The sequence below is a fragment of the Trachurus trachurus genome, assembly GCF_905171665.1.
Source record: "Trachurus trachurus genome assembly, chromosome: 21".
NCBI classification, from domain to species: Eukaryota; Metazoa; Chordata; class Actinopteri; order Carangiformes; family Carangidae; genus Trachurus; species Trachurus trachurus.
The window spans coordinates 842478-859103 of NC_139899.1; positions in this window are offsets into that span (position 1 = coordinate 842478).

The window sequence follows — 16626 nt, forward strand, 5'->3', positions numbered from 1 at the left end:
GGGGTCCAGTCCGTCGCAGAGGTGCAGAAGTTTTGTTTTCTGCCAGCTTACTTGGAGGACAAGCTTATCTCATATTAACCTTGATGCTTGGTGAAACTCCAATAAATTAGCAAGTTATGTTAGCTAGCTGTTTGCTAGCTGCTGTGAAGAAAAAAAGGTGCAAAATTTGCTATTAACTTGGATTATGAGATGTTTTTCAGTGTTCTCTACAGTATGTTGGAGCACGTTGTATCATTGTTATGCTTTGAAAAGAGCGCAAGCATCTAAGCTAACGCTAGTCGTGAGGGCGATTAAGAACTTTATATTGTGCAATTAGCTCACTTTAAAGGGATAGTTCACCCAAAATTCAAATTTCACTCATTATCTACTCACCCTCATGTCGACTAAGGGCTGGGAGAATTTTCAGAGTCCTCCGTGCCTTCTCTGAGTTACGGGGGGGTCCGCGCAGCAGTATTTGTCCATATAATGGTTGTGAATGGTGCTCACTTTTCTTCGTCCAAAAAGACACACCAAAAAACATCCAAATACCTCCATAGTGCTCGTCTGTAATGTCCCTCTTGTATTGAAGCCCCAACACGAGAAATTGTTCTGAAAAAAATTAAATAAGTCTATATTTTAAGCTTGTTTGTAGCGGAAGCTCCCAGTGTCTCAGTTCACGGCTCTTCCTGTGTCAGTGCAAATCTCGCGTGATTTGCACTGACCGGCGGAACAATTTCTCATGTCGGGGCTTCAATACAAGAGGGACATTACTGTCCAGATTTTTACCGAGCTCTCTCTTCTCTAGTAAACTCCCCTCTGGAAGGGTATAGCCAGGACAGTACGGCGGAAACAACTCGAGTCTCTTTTCTTTCTTCTTTTATTTATTTCACACACAGTATCGATGGTTAGCCTGCCTGCTACAGCTAACTTTTCACCGTGGGTTTAGCTTGACTAGCTTCGACTAGCAGATTGACTAGTAGACTAGGTTCGACTGTTTCGACTAGGTTGTAAACCTAAAAGGTAAACACAAACACAAAATGTACTGTAAACATTATACAGATATTCATATTAAATGATTTCTTGTTCACAGTTGCATTAAACATTACTCACCGACGAGGCGTACCGGTCCTGACAATTACTCACTCAGAAATGAGGTAGAGAAAAAAGGACTGTGCCTTGTGGCACACTGCGCATGCTCCTACGCACGCGGTCTGGGAGTGCACTTAACATGTATCACGCGTGACAATGAATTAACAGCAACGGCTGCTGGAAAGTTCTACACCTCCCACTTGGTCTACTGATTCTTGAATCCAAGTAGGCCACTATAACTAGCTCGAATAAGTAAACTTTAGAAACGAACTTTACCCATATAATCATACACATAATGATACATTCTCAGATGTGAACTACACGTCAATATTAACTGAACTGTAAGTTCAAGGTACTTTTAATGTCCATAAACAACACTATGTCCTTGACGACATTGTCACATCCTTCACCGAAACACCCCACCAACCTCCTTATGTCCATGTGGAGGATGATGGAGGGGGGGTCTTGATCCTTTACCGAAACACACCACATGGAGGGGATCCATAACCGAAACACACCATGTGGCGGGGATTTTATACTTGTTCTTCCACTGGTAATAGAACCACCAGCCTCCTAACGTCCCTGTGGAGGATGGTGGATGGGAAGTTCTCCACACTTTGGCTTCTCTTAGACTGTCCGCTGGTAACTGGGCAGCTTTGGCATGTCCTCACCTTTGCATCTCGTACTACACCCTTCGCGTCAGGGCAGGCCTCCAGTACTCGACCCAACCTGAACCGGCCCCTCAGCGCATTCTGGTCAGCTAACCACACCAGGTCTCCTGCTGCGACGTTTCTGGCAGGCGCGTGCCACTTCTGGCGGACGAAGAGACCTGGACCCGCCAGTTGACTCCACCGCTTCCAGAACTTATCGACCTCGATCTGAATCGCTCTTAGACGTACGACAGGGTAAGTTGGATACTCGAATCCTCGCGTGTCCCCGCTGGGTCCTGCGCGTCCAAGCAGAAGTGTGTTGGGAGTTATGACTTCCACAGTCTCGTCTTGTACTTGGGCCTTAGCTCCAATTGGTCTCTCGTTTGACAGATTAGCTGCCAGATAGAGCAGGGTCTGGAACTCCAGCGTTGTTAGGTTACCTTCTTCGCCAACGCTGCTTAACGCTCTCTTGAGTACATGGACTGCCGCTTCTGCAGCTCCATTTCGGTGGGGAGAGTCTGCTGGATGAAACACCCACGTCCAGTCAGTTCCTGCAGCTGCTGCTTTCTTCTGGACATGGTCCTTGTCGATACTACTAAGAAACTCATAAAGCTCCTGCAATACCGGCCTGGCGCCCACAAAGTTAGTCCCTTGATCCGACCAAAGCTTTCTTGGGTGACCCCTGAGAGCCGTGAAGCGAAGGTACGCTTTCAGGAATCCTTCTGTCGACAAATCTTCCACGATGTCGGCGTGCACTGCCCTCGAAGCCATACAGCTTAACACCACACCCCAGACTTTCATCTTTGTCCGTCGTTTCACGGTGTCTCTGACAAGGTAGGGGCCAAAGAGGTCAAGTGTCGTAAACTCAAAGGGTGCCGCTGGTTCGGTTCGTTCGAGGGGAAGCTCACTCATCACCTGTCTGCACATTCTCGCTTTGGTTCTTCGACAGTGCATACAGGCGTCAATAACATTTCTGGCGATCCTCGGTCCCTGCACAACCCATGCTCTAGATCTCACTCGGAGGAGTGTGCCAGCAACACCTTCGTGGTTAGCTTCATGGGCCTCCCGTGTGAGAAGGGTACTAATCCACGCTTTGTAGGGAACCAGGGGCACACCGGTCTCTCCCTGCGCAATGGTCTGGACTCTACCATAGCATCGCAGGAGCCCTGAAGCTTCATCTCTTCTGACAACGAGCCTCTCTATTGTCGACACAGGAAACGCAACTCCCTTCTGGGCAGCTAGGCACAGGTCAAGGAAAGCAGTTTTGAGTTCTTGAACTGTTAGCACCGCCTCCCACTTTGATGTTATAGGGGTTCTCCCAATACAGGCCAACCACTTCTTCACAGCTCTGCGGACATAACCAACTACTCCACAGAGTTTAGCGAGAGAGCTGTACCTTGTTGGATCCACTTGGGCTATGAGCAAGGCTCCCCACAGCACCTCTGCTTCCTTGGCCTCCTCTGAGGACAATTTCACTCCATCACTTGAGGACTCTGGAGACTTGCTAGCTTCACCTGTGACCACTGGAACTTCACCACCAGGTCCGTCAGCATTCAACAGCTTCTTCGCTTGAGCTCTGGTGAGGACTGCCGAAAACGCTTTTCTCTGGAGTTTAACTACCATCTCTCTGGCGTTAGCTGCCACTTCTGAGGCGGACTTCATGGGCCAATCTTCGACTGGACAAGACAGGAAGCTAGGACCCTTCTGCCACACAGAGTTTTCATCCAACTGTTCAGGAGAGCATCCCCTTGTGACTAGATCAGCGATGTTGACTTCTCCTGGGATCCACCACCAGTCGGTTACGGGCCCAGCTTTCTGAATCTCTCCTATTCGGTTCGCGAAGAACGTCTGGAATCCGTAGCTCTCTCTCTGGATAGCTCCTAGCACCGTCTGACTGTCAATGAAGTGAAACCACTTCTCCACGTCCAGTCGCCCATGCTTCAACACGTACCCTTTTAGGCGTGTGGCGAAGACAGCCCCACAGACCTCAGCCTTGACCGCGTCACCTTTCTGATCGAGCGGTGTTAACTTGGCTTTCGACTCCACGAGCCTGACGACCACACCATCTGACGTCTCCCATCGCAAGTACAGTACAGCACCATAGGACTCACAGCTCCCGTCAGAAAACGTGATGCCCCAAGGCCTACCCCTCCAGCCGGAGGGCGTGAGACTTCGGTGGAACCTGATGCTGCTCAGACGAGCGTACTCCTTAAACAGCTCGATTGCTCTCCCTCGGAGCTCGTCAGAAAGAGGTTCATCCCAGGTGTCCTTTGTGAGCTTGCCTGCTTCCTGGAAGGCTCTTCTCACAAGAATCACTCCCTTTTGTTTCACAGGTGACGCTAGACCGATTGGGTCGTACAGACCAGCGATCTGGCTCAGTAGGACACGGCGAGTCAGTGGGTTTGGTGTCTTTACTTCCACTTCTTCTTCTGTGAGGTCAACCTCTGTTCTCATCTTCTTCTTCCTTCTGGAGAAGTTAATGGAGACCATCACGAAGAGTCTGTCCTCTTGCACGAGGTAGCCAACCCCTAAGGCTTTGTTATCCTCTTCCCTTAGCTGGTTGGGCAATACTAGGGTCAGCGGCTTGGACTCTGTCTCCTCCTGCCTCCCACTATAACCGGACCGGACCCAGGGTTTAAGGTAGAAGCCTCCTGCTCTCAGTATCTTCTCCACTCCCTCTAGGATCTTGTCTAGACACTGTGGGTCATTGTGAGACGTGAGGAGGTCATCGACGTAGGAGTCTTCCTCGATGACTCTTCTTTCCTCCACCATGTCAGAGAACTGGGGTAACTTGGCGGTCTCTCGCATGGCTACCTGCGCGATGCACCCCGCCGGTTTGTCTCCCATGTTCACTCTCACGACAGCGTAGTCCTCAATCTCATCTGTTGGTGAGTCTCTCCACAAGAACCGATGCACATGGACCTCTTGTTCCTCCAGCCATACAGAATTATACATTTTGGTGATGTCTCCGATGGCTGCGTGCTCTCCTTCTCGAAACCTGAGAAGCACCGCCCTGATGGGATTAAGGACGTCTGGGCCTTTGTGTAAGATGCTGTTCATACTCACCCCTCTGTACTCCTGACTGCTATTCCAGACGAGGCGTACTGGTGTAGTCACTGAGTGGGGGTTTGGTGCGGTTAGATGGCTCACCCACCACACGGCACCTTTCCAGCCGTCCATCACGTCCTTGGTGAGCTTAACAGCAGCTCCCCTCCCCACCATCTCGTGGACTTGCCTCATGTAGGCCTCCTTCCACATGGGGTCTTTCATGAGCCGCTTCTCAGCCCTCAAGAACGTTGCTTCCACGGCCTTTCGGTTGTTAGGAAGAGAGGCTGGTTCCTCCTTCCAAGGATACTTCGCATCCCAGTGCGGCTTGTTGCTGTGAGCGTCACTTTCCCGGTAGGTCAGGCCTGCTCGTATTATCTCCAGCTCCTTCTCGTCGGCCAGCGACATCTCCTTTCCTCCCGGTGGGCACTTGCCACAGCGACACCCTCCGCAGGCAGGGTTGCAGGCAGCTCCGATGCTGTCCCATTTTAGCCACTCAAGAACCTCTTTATTGCAAGCTGCTGTTGTTCGAACTTCCAGGCAGCTTTCTTGTTCCTGGTGGCTTTCTGTCTTTCCCGCAAAGTGTTCTTCAACTTTAACGGCTACTGTCTTCATGGAGTGAGCGAAGTGCGTCTTTGAGCGCCAGGTGGTTACTTCAACCTCTTCGAAAAGATCTGGATGCACACCACTCACAGTTTTGCCCAGAGGACCGTCCCATAGCACCAGGTCACCGGCTCTTTGCAGTCTCTGTGGGGCTAATCTGCCTTCTCGAGTACTGATCAGTAGATCTATCTTCTCTGGACGGGACAGTTCTCCTGGCTTCACCTCCGGGAAGAACTGCTCCAACCGATCTGATGTCACCACTCGATCCACTTTGGCGATGTTCTCCATCCCGTAGCAGATCATCTCGTGAAGCCTCAAGGTCCCTCGTGAAGTCCACACCTTTATTGTCACAAGATACCTTTTTGTGTCGACTTTCACCTTCATCATGCCAACACCATACACAACAAGCGTGATCGGTACACCGGTTAGTCCGAGTCTCTCCGCAGCTTGATGTGTGATGTAATTAGTGTCTGAGGCGAGATCGACCAAGGCTCCAAGACTGTCTCCTCTCTTCGTTGTGACAGGTACGAGCATCATGAGAACTGGATGCTCCTTTAAGCCGCTCTGTTCTATCGGATCCTTGCCAGTAAACACTCTTGACGTCGCCTTGTTTGTACAGGCTCTGCGGACAGCTTCCAGCTGGCGGGGAGTCAGTCCTAACTCGGCGAACACGGCCTCTTGCTCCTCTGTTGGACCACGAGGTCCCTTCTTTTCCTCTGCTTTGTTCTCCCTCTTAGCAGCATCCCTCTTTGTTGGTGCTTCAGTGCAGAGGAAGTAGTGGTGGTCCGCTGGAGTGTCGCCTTTCCTACACTCTTCCTTGCGACAGAGGAACTTTGAAGTGCAGGTGCCGTCAACTCTGTGAACATCCAGACACTTTGTGCATACTCTTGCCTTTTTCACATGTGCTTTCTTCTCTGGAACGGTGGCTTTCCTGAAAACTTTACAGCGAAACAGTTTTCCTCCATGTTCTTCGTCACCACACACAGCACATGGTAACAGCGAGGAGTCTCTCTTAATTTCACTCGCTGTAGTCTTTGTGAACGACTTCTTTTCTCTCCTTCCGTCACTTGGTTTCTCCCGGTAGCTTGGTCTCTCAGGAGCGTTAGCCGACCATGGCTTGCTGGGTAGCAACTGTTCCAACCTCACGAGTAACGACTTTTGGTCTTCCAGGAACAGTAAGAGCCTGTCGAAACGGTTTCCTGGATGGACATTGTTACCAGGGTTTCGTACACACATCAACCACTCTCTTTTCATGACATCAGGGAGTTTGCTTTCTAGAGACCTGATCACCAGTTGGTTCTGCAAAGCGTCTACACATCCCAGGTCCGTGAGATCCAATGCTGCCCTCTCCACTGCTAAGATTAACTCCAACGTCTCACGTGGCTGGTGGTTCTTAACAGCAGGCCGGGACTGTAGCTCCATCACGATCTCTTCGGCTGTTTGCGCTTTGTCACCATAATGGTTCTCTAGTTCTCTAAAGATATCGTTTGCATCTCTGCAACGCAACAGTCTGAGTTCACTTTTTACAGTCTCATCTATACTGTCTAGCAAATGAAGTTTCTTACATTCACGTGATCCCGAAGGTTCCGCTTGTGCCTGGATACTCTCCCATTCAGTCTTCCAACGCCAATAGTCCCTCCTGTCCCCGGAGAACTTAGGCAAGCTTATGGGTGTGAGTCTTATTTTAGGTCGCGCCCACTGGTAGCTGTTATCTCCCCCGGCGTACGCACCAGAACCGCTATGTGGCCCGTCACTCCCTTGCCCCATGCTGAGATCGGCGGGTGGAGCTACGTGAGTGCTCAGCAGTTGTGGCGTGCTGGAGAGGGTTGGAGGTAGAGCAAAACCAACACTGAGTCCACCGTCCAATTGTCTTGACTGCAGGTTGGGCTGAAACGTCCGTTGAGGAGTGCTGAGTATGGCAGGTGCTGCGTAGCTGCTTGGCGGTTGATTACTGATAGTGACCACTTGAGGAGCGCTGGTAATGATGCTTGCTCTGTCGGTGGAAATGAACGGAGGAGGACTTGTAACATATACAGTTCCCTGCCCATCACTGGGCGAAGTAACAACAGCTGGCTGGGTGTTATCAGGTGAGGTAGCGGTAGCGAGGGTTACTGGTTGGGTAACAGTGATGTCATCAATGGCTGTGAGACTGTCGGTAACACCGACCGTGTTATCACCCCCAACATCTTCATCCTCTTCCTCGTCGTTTGCAGTGCCGCGCCTCTTCATTTCCTCTGTATCCCGTCGGCATGTCCACTCGTCCATCAGTTGCTCCTTGTCCTCTTTCAACGACAGAAAGAGTGTCCACTTATCTTTTCCATGTGGTCGATAGTCTCTCCAGGTATACACAGTGTTCCTGAGCTCATGGAGTTTTCTATCCAGTTTACCACTTTCAACCCCTTGCTGCGTCCATGGCACTACTTTGTCTTTCCAGAGTGCCTCAGCCTGACCAAAAGCCGACTTGAACTGTGCGACAAGAGCATCTATGTCTGGCGCTGCATACTTTGACCACAGTATCTCCATAACCATGGTTTCACCTTCAAAGAACTTTTGCTCACTAGCGTCTCTCCTTGTTAGAGCGTCCTGTGATTCACTGTCGTCGCTTGTTGGGTCTATCTGCCCCAGTGCGTCGATGTATTCGTTACTGGCATCAAGGAGTTTATCATAATCGTCTCTCAATCTTGTTAACTCTTGTGAGAGGTCAACTTCACGTAAACGGCCAGCACTGACACTAAGGCGGTTTATCCGTGTTGTAAAGTTCCGTTGTGCATTTGAACGCTTCTGCTTTAGGCTCTCTATGTTTGACTTGTCATCCGCCATTTTGTTTTCCACTCAGGAATCACTACATTCACTTTAGCAACAAAAAGAATCGTTTGATTCGGTTCGATTCGCAAAAAGAATCGTTCGAACAGTTCGAATCACAAAAAGAATCGTTCGATTCGTAAAAAGATTCGTTCATCCAAACGAACGGCTCAGTTCGAAAGATTCGTTCGAACGACCGATTCGTCCGGAACGGCACACAAACGTTGCGTCTTTTGCCGGCTGTTATGGCTGGAAGCCGTGTTGCACACACATTACAGTCCTGTTAGCTGCGGCTTGTAGCAACGTTTCATCACAATATCACAGTCTCTGTGGCTATTTAGTAGCAACTTTAGCCTCCTTTAGCTTAGCAAGTTAGCACGAAGTAGCACTCAGAAAAAGTCACTTTATCAGCTCTGTAGCTTCTCATACAATCCACACAGCCTTACTTACAGCTGCGGTGATTCTTCCACACTTTAACGACCCCGTTAGCTCTCGGCTCCGGCTCGTCCGTTGTAGTGGCGTTGTTTGCGGTCGCGTGCTCACCCGGCTCCGGGTCTCCGGTCCCGGCGCTGGTTCTCAACGATGACCGTCCTCCGCTCGGCGCTGTGTACTCCGTTGCACGGCTCCGACGGCGGTTTACAACTGTCCAGATTTTTACCGAGCTCTCTCTTCTCTAGTAAACTCCCCTCTGGAAGGGTATAGCCAGGACAGTACGGCGGAAACAACTCGAGTCTCTTTTCTTTCTTCTTTTATTTATTTCACACACAGTATCGATGGTTAGCCTGCCTGCTACAGCTAACTTTTCACCGTGGGTTTAGCTTGACTAGCTTCGACTAGCAGATTGACTAGTAGACTAGGTTCGACTGTTTCGACTAGGTTGTAAACCTAAAAGGTAAACACAAACACAAAATGTACTGTAAACATTATACAGATATTCATATTAAATGATTTCTTGTTCACAGTTGCATTAAACATTACTCACCGACGAGGCGTACCGGTCCTGACAATTACTCACTCAGAAATGAGGTAGAGAAAAAAGGACTGTGCCTTGTGGCACACTGCGCATGCTCCTACGCACGCGGTCTGGGAGTGCACTTAACATGTATCACGCGTGACAATGAATTAACAGCAACGGCTGCTGGAAAGTTCTACAATTACAGACGAGCAGCACCCCCGTAACTCAGAGAAGGCACGGAGGACTCTGAAAATTCTCCCAGCCCTTAGTCGACATGAGGGTGAATAGATAATGAGTGAAATTTGAATTTTGGGTGAACTATCCCTAATGGCGGAAAAAATACAGGTAACTTCACAGAGGCCCCAGAACATCAACATCTGAACGTCTGGCAGATTGACCAAAAACTAAGGGATCAAGAATGAGTGGTGTAGGCTAGTAGCCTAAAATTAAAATACCATGCAGTAATGTAAGTAACTGTGTACAAAAGATAACTTTTTTCCCTATGCAAGTGATATCAATGAAAAATATGGTTAACCTGTAAAGTTAGAAGTCTGGTGGTCTGCATAAAGAAGGTCAATATGTCCTACCTGAATAACCATCCCAGTTCACCACTGCTCACTACTCACCAATACTGCACATGGAAATACAAGGTGTCAGACGGCCATGTAATTCAACTCCTTGTTCAGCCTTGTTAAGCAGAGTAGACATGTAAGGCTGTGCCACACCATGGTAGACAACAGGGAGGGGGGTGGGTTTGGGAGGTGGGGGTTGTTTGACACTGTTTACACTTCATTTCAGGCAGTAGGCCATGTTTTTCTCTATGTAGATGTGTCTGGGTTTGTGTTTATGCAGGAGTTAGCATTTATACTGCCCTCTCAATAAAGACTGTCACAATCTAGCAGACGTCTTGATGTATGGCTCACATGTGGGCAAGATGTTGCACTTTAAAGTGGCATCCAGCATTTCTCATCAGTGTCCCCTACAATTTGGGTTCACCCATAAAATACACAGAGGTCAGCAAATGTTTCTTTTGCATGTCTGGGCTGACTTGAAAAGATACTTCAAAGATACAATGAACACTTTAAAGGAACATATAACTTTTAGATGAAATTCACTTCTTGGCACAGAAAAGAAAAACCTTACATTTAGCCAGCTATCTAATCCTACAAGAATAGAAGCATAAAACTGTGATTGCGTCTATAGTTACTACTAATGCAGTTTTATTATGATACAAGAATAAAATAAATATACAGGTCTGTACATAACAGATCTCAATTTGACAACAACATGTGAAAGGGAAATGCATTGGTGTCAGTGCGTTGCAGCTTGGCATGACAATGCCAATCAGCATAAAGTTCAGCCCCTATGACCTACAGGAAGCGTTGCAGCATCAGCATGTCAGTGGCAGGAGAATGAACAAGCTGTAAAGGAGTCAAATTGGGAGGGGGCCACAAGGGATAATAAAGTACGACAACGTGGCTGGAAATAGAGCAATGGCATGAAGAGATGCGGTGCAGCAACAAGCTGCTACTGTGGGGCTTTACATAGAAAATAATAGGAGTGGTTGTTTTTGATGTGGTGTGTGATGCACTTAATGGTCGCGGCTAAGACATGTCTATAGTATGATCAAGATCGCTACAGAGATTCTAAAATATCAGAAATGCAGCTTCTAAGTAAGAAAATTTAACATTATAGAAAAAATAATGTGTCCAATTTAGATTAGTTAGTAAAACAGTGTCTTCTTATGGATATAGACAAAGTGAAGATGGCATGAATTATTTAGTCTGCTTAACCGAGCTGCAGATTTTCTTGTTGAAACAACAGCAAAAGTAAAAACCCACCACATTGTTTGGTCATTTGTCTTAATACATAGAAAGCAAAGTCCAGGAACATGCCAGATATTTTCTGTTGAGCCAATGAAAGAAACGCCAAATGAGTTACAAAAACTAGTGGATGAATGGCCAACCAGGATTTGATGGATGTGCTTCTTACTCAGGATATTTCTCAAACTTTTGTAAACCATAGCTGTAGAACACAAGATTAGATTTCGGCATTAGCATGAGCTGGCAGGATACAATTTCCTAGCCCTGTAGACAGTACTGTCTGTTTTTTTTTTGTTTTTTTTCTGTGGCATTGACAGTCTTCATTTGTTTCCCTCTTTTTTTCTAGTGTGGGAGTATGTTAATGTTGCAACACAACATAAACAAACTGAGGAAATAGTGTATATGCATTGTTTTATGGTTTCACGTGGTTTTAGACTAGTTTTAGTAATGGCTTGGACAATTCAACAGGGAACTCTGTTGTTCTATTGTTACACTTATCAGACCCTTTGGGTCTTTGCGGGAGTAAGGCAACACAGATGTTGTTTGCTGAGTTGTAATTGGTGGTACTGCTCTTCTACTGTTCTATTCCCTGTATCGTGTGGCCCACCACAGCATTCCCTGTCTTCACGTGTCACAGGGAGCCTGTCCTCGGTCTGTTGTGGCTTGTTTCCCACTGACAACCTTCTGTGATCTGATTTAATTTCATTTTGAACCACGAAACCTTGTCTTCTAGTTGAAGATCAGAGACTTATACACACTCAGTACTTTCTAACATGATTCTTAGGACTCACGTTTGAGTCCATCATTCTGACTGTTGGACTGTTCCTTTAAGATGTTGAGCTCTGTTGAAACAGGCTCCCAAGGGGCATGGTCTTCATCATTCGCACAGTTACAGTCTCAGTGCTGCCAACTTCCTTTCAAAATGTCTGCTTAGGCTTCTCTGAACGCCATTTTCCAGCACAGGCCTCTACTGGCATTGCTCTCAACAAATCAGCATTTACTTTATCCTAAATAACTCAGCATTGTGCTTTTAAGGGATGTGGGAGCTCTGTTTCAACCATGCTTTTTTCATGTTTGAGTTCATTCCCTCAACAAAAGAACATTAGAAGAAAGAAACAAATTACCAACTGAAAATGTTCAATGTCATTAGTTACTCATAATACACCATACAGTACCATGTGCATTATTGTCAGAAGCTGCTGTCAGTAATAACAGTGTTATTCAAACAATAATCATATTTTTATACATTTAAATTTGAACCTGGTTTCCACATGGTCAGGGAGCTGTGGTACTGAGGTCAAAATGGCCAATTCAGCTGTCAATCAGGATGTTACCTGCTGTTACTGCATCCTATAACTAATTAAAAACAAAGGTTATCAGAAGAAAAAAAAAATCAATTCAATCCAGGACCCAGCCGCTCACATTGATGGAGGGGGCGGAGTTTAAGGTCCATACTGCCACTAGCGATCAAGACGTTTTGGCTTCACCAGCTGTCATGTTGAATCATTAGCTGGTTCTGCTCTAAATTTTCCTAGTCTCTCTCCCCGATGTCAGATCAGATGTATAAGACATTACATTGCAGATTTGCAGGGAAGGGAGAGGAGGAGCAGGCCGTTATTATCATAAACAGAATCTGTACACGGAATAAATTAATATCCCCAATCAAATTCCACAGAAAGCAGGGAAGCCTGAGAGGGAGGAAAAACTGATTTCATGTAAGATTTTAAACAGAGGAGAAGCTGTTTGATTACATTGTTACTTTCTGAGCTATTTCTCAATTAATGCTGATTTTTTTTTTAGACATTTCCTCTTCTCCCTCTATGTGGTCTGCAATTTCCATTCACCACAGAGAATTTTTCCAGTTTATTCATGCTAGCATGTTATATTTGCAGGGATGGGATTCAGTTTTACTCAAACGTTTAAGGTCGCACAGTGCAGTTTTGAGAGTCTTGCACATGAGTTTTCATTTTCATGCCATTTTGTACAACAACTGCACCACAACCCAGAGGGAAATAATGTAGTTTATTTAATCCAGAGCATCTACTGAGATTATACATTAAAAGCAACAATTAAATTATGATGCATTGTCATGAATGAAACAGCATGTAATTTTTTTAATATGACTCTCCCACTTCTACAACGACATTCAAATAATGAACAAGTAATGAGTGAACTTTATTTATGAGGAACATTTTGAAACCTGGGAGTACTGGTATGTACAAGTCCTGTTAAGCTAAAATAATTTTAAAATGTATTACTTCCTCCCTCATTTATAGTGAGTGTACAGACATGTTGGCAAAAAGTTAGCAACGCACTCAGCAGATAAATTGGAGTCATGTTTCATTGAGTGAGTAAATTAATAATAATAATATAAGAAGCATGGTTTTCAGCAGGAAGACTGAGCTGTCATTGTATGTCAGAGGTAGAAAGGTGGTTGAGCTGAGTCAGGTAAATAAGTGGTGGTCCTCAAGTGTTATTTTCCTTTGGGAGACCTGTAATCACTTGACAAACAGCATGGCCCCCGGGCCGCAAAACCCCTGCGTTAGGTAATGACGGAGCCAAATGAAACATCCTGTAAAAGCACCTGAGGAAGTCTGTCTGAGGTCACGTTAGGAAAAGACTTTTAACAGCCTCTGAATCACCTCCCTCTGGTTTCACGCTACTGCAGCACTGTTCAGACCATCCTGAACTGGTGTGAAGGGCAGGGTGGAGAGTGAAATTGTCTTCATCATCAAATTCAATGGAATTCATGGCACTAAACCTTAACATGAGTGAGTGACATCCCTGCTACCATGGGAACAGAACATGTTTTTTTCTTCTTTTTCTTCAACAAACAGTGCCAGTGGAAACTGATCCATCTGGATGATCCTCCAGCTGCAAAACGTCTGTCTACCAGATTTAAACATCTTTAAACTTTTAAAACAACCGGATTTACTGCACCATTATAATGTCTTGTAATCCGCCCCAGCACTGTGTGGCAACCACTGGCCATAAATTAATCTAAAGAATAATGCAGCAAATGTTCAGTCATTATTATTATTATTATTATTTTGTTTGTTAGTTTATGTTGAGTTAATGTGCATCACAGTGACTCTTGAAGTGGATAGTTTTATATTTAAAGTTAGGGCTCCCTCTTGTGGAGTAAGCCCATATTGCACATGTGTGAAAGTACAGATTGTTACTGGTTCACTATGTTAATCAGGAATCACAGGGAAGAAAAATAGTTTGTCTGTTAAAGATCAATACATGGAGACTGAACATAGATTGAGAACTGTCAGTATTATTCCTCTTCCCTCTGTTAAATGATTTTTTTAACATCTGGAAAAGTTCATCTGGACGCGCAAATTTCCTTTTTTCCAGCTGACATCGTCAACACTGACTCATGGTCTGTTCCTGAAGATGTTCCACTGTTCTTTTAGCTCCAGCTGTGTCTCTGTAACTGACACATAGTGTTTGAATGCATAGTTGCATGAAATTATACAGGTGTTACACCCATGTGTTCTTTATATAAACCTAAAAAGCAGCACATCACCTCCAAATGAAAACAGAGACGCCAGTCTGAATAATTTAATTTAGTTCCATGATTTGCCTGAAACACTGTAGAAGCAGATAACCATCAAAATGCACCAGTGCACCTGGCTGTGTGCAGCTGCTCTTTCCAGTTGGGACAGTAACACAAATGTAACTGGCTGTTTTTTTCTAGTAAAAGACACAATGTCCTGTCCTGTCTGAACTGAAAAAATCAAACAATCACACAGTCATAAGCAATATTGAATATGACTTTATGTGTGTTCAAACCATTTTATCGCAGTCCACTGTAAACAGTTTTATAAACTGTTTATGAGCCAGTTAATCCACTTGTTGTTCTGTCACAACCCACTGAACACGTCCTCTGTCTTATCGCTCTGTCCACCTTCTCTCTCCTTTGTTAGCTGTTCATGCTAACTGTTATTTATGGAAGCAGGTATACACCACATTATGATGTTTATTCTGTGGATTACAGTATCGTCTCTACCTAATTAGGCCTATTTACAGCACAGTTAAAGAACCAATTTTTTTTATTATGATGTGTTTTCTTTAATTATGATTTATTTATTTACAGTTACTTTACTATCATGTTGTTATGTCAGTTTTATGTTCTGTTATTTTCGTGAAATCATTTCTTATTTAAAAAGGGCAGTTTTCCCACCCGGACGTTAAACTACATCAACCATTATGACAGTATGACCTCCTCCCTATGAACAATGAGTGTGTGGTAGTTAACATAATTGTAAGACTTTCAGAAATTCAGAAACAGAGACATGTTAAGACATACGCCAGTTCACTTTTAATATGTAGGTGTTCAACAAACCAGAGCCATCAGTATTATATTGACATAGCAGAGCATGAACACTGCATGAGAAGAAAAAAAGGCATTTGAACAGAGTAAATGATTTAAGTGTTATTTCCCTTTGGGAGACCTGGAATCACTTGGCAGCAAAACAGTGCCAGAGGAAACTGATCCATCTGGATGATCCTCCAGCTGAAACCTCTGTCTTCCAGAATCAAACATCTTTAAAATTTAACAGGGTTTAAAGCCACAATGTCTTGTAAACTGGCCAAGTAAGTACTGTGTGGAAACCACATGCCAAAAATCTATCTAAAGATTTAATGCTCAGTCATTAAATTGATATCAATGTAAAAATGCACTGAAAATTGTTTTAGACTTAGACTTTACTCTTCATATTCGCATAGAAAATCCTGATCTTTCATTCTTTTCCATTAGCATCAAAAGCTATAATCAAATTGATAATGCAGAATTACGTTGAGATACTATACAACTTTTAAAGGGATAATTCAACATTTTGGCAAACTGGCCCATTGCCATAATCCCTTTTTAGTAGGGTCGTTACCTTTAATTGTCGGTGCAAGCTAATTTTAGAACGGCGGAGCAGAGCCACGAGCTGCTCAGAGGTAAGCTACAGTATGGAGGCTAATGGGATTTCTTGGTTTCCCTCATCAAACTCAAATACACAATCAAAGTTGTGACCTGCACATTCACCACGCTATGACATAATAACAGAATGTTACGAGACAGAGTTGTTTTCGAGGCAAATGCAGATCCTGCTCAGCAAAAAAACTGCCCTCGACTGTAACACATGAATTTACCTGGAAAACAACTCTGTCTCATAGCATGGTGAATGTGAAGGTCACAACTTGTCCACGAAAGCGTTTTGGAATTGTTGGATTGTGTATTTGATGAGTTTGATGAGGGAAACCAAGAAATTCCATTAGCCTCCGTAGCGTAGCTCTGAGCAGCTCTGTTCCACCATTCTAAAAATAGCTTGCACCGACAATTAAAGGTAACAAACCTACTCCTAAAACTATAGGGCCAATTTACCAAAATGTTGAACTATCCCTTTAAAATGTGTAGTACTGTTTTTATTCTTGTAGAGTAAACTTTGCACATATGTACTCCTTCTATGTCAGTGTGTTGACAATACCTCACATGCTGTTGGTATGTTTCAATATGTTCATCAGGAATCACAACACTCTTTCTCTTCCCTCCTGTTGCAGCATCTGGAAAAGATTGTCTGGATGTGCAAACCTTTCCTCTGTCACATTTCCAGCAGACAGTCACATTAACTGACTCTGGGTTGATGATTGGCTCCTGAAGATCTTCTGTTTATTTAGCTCCAGC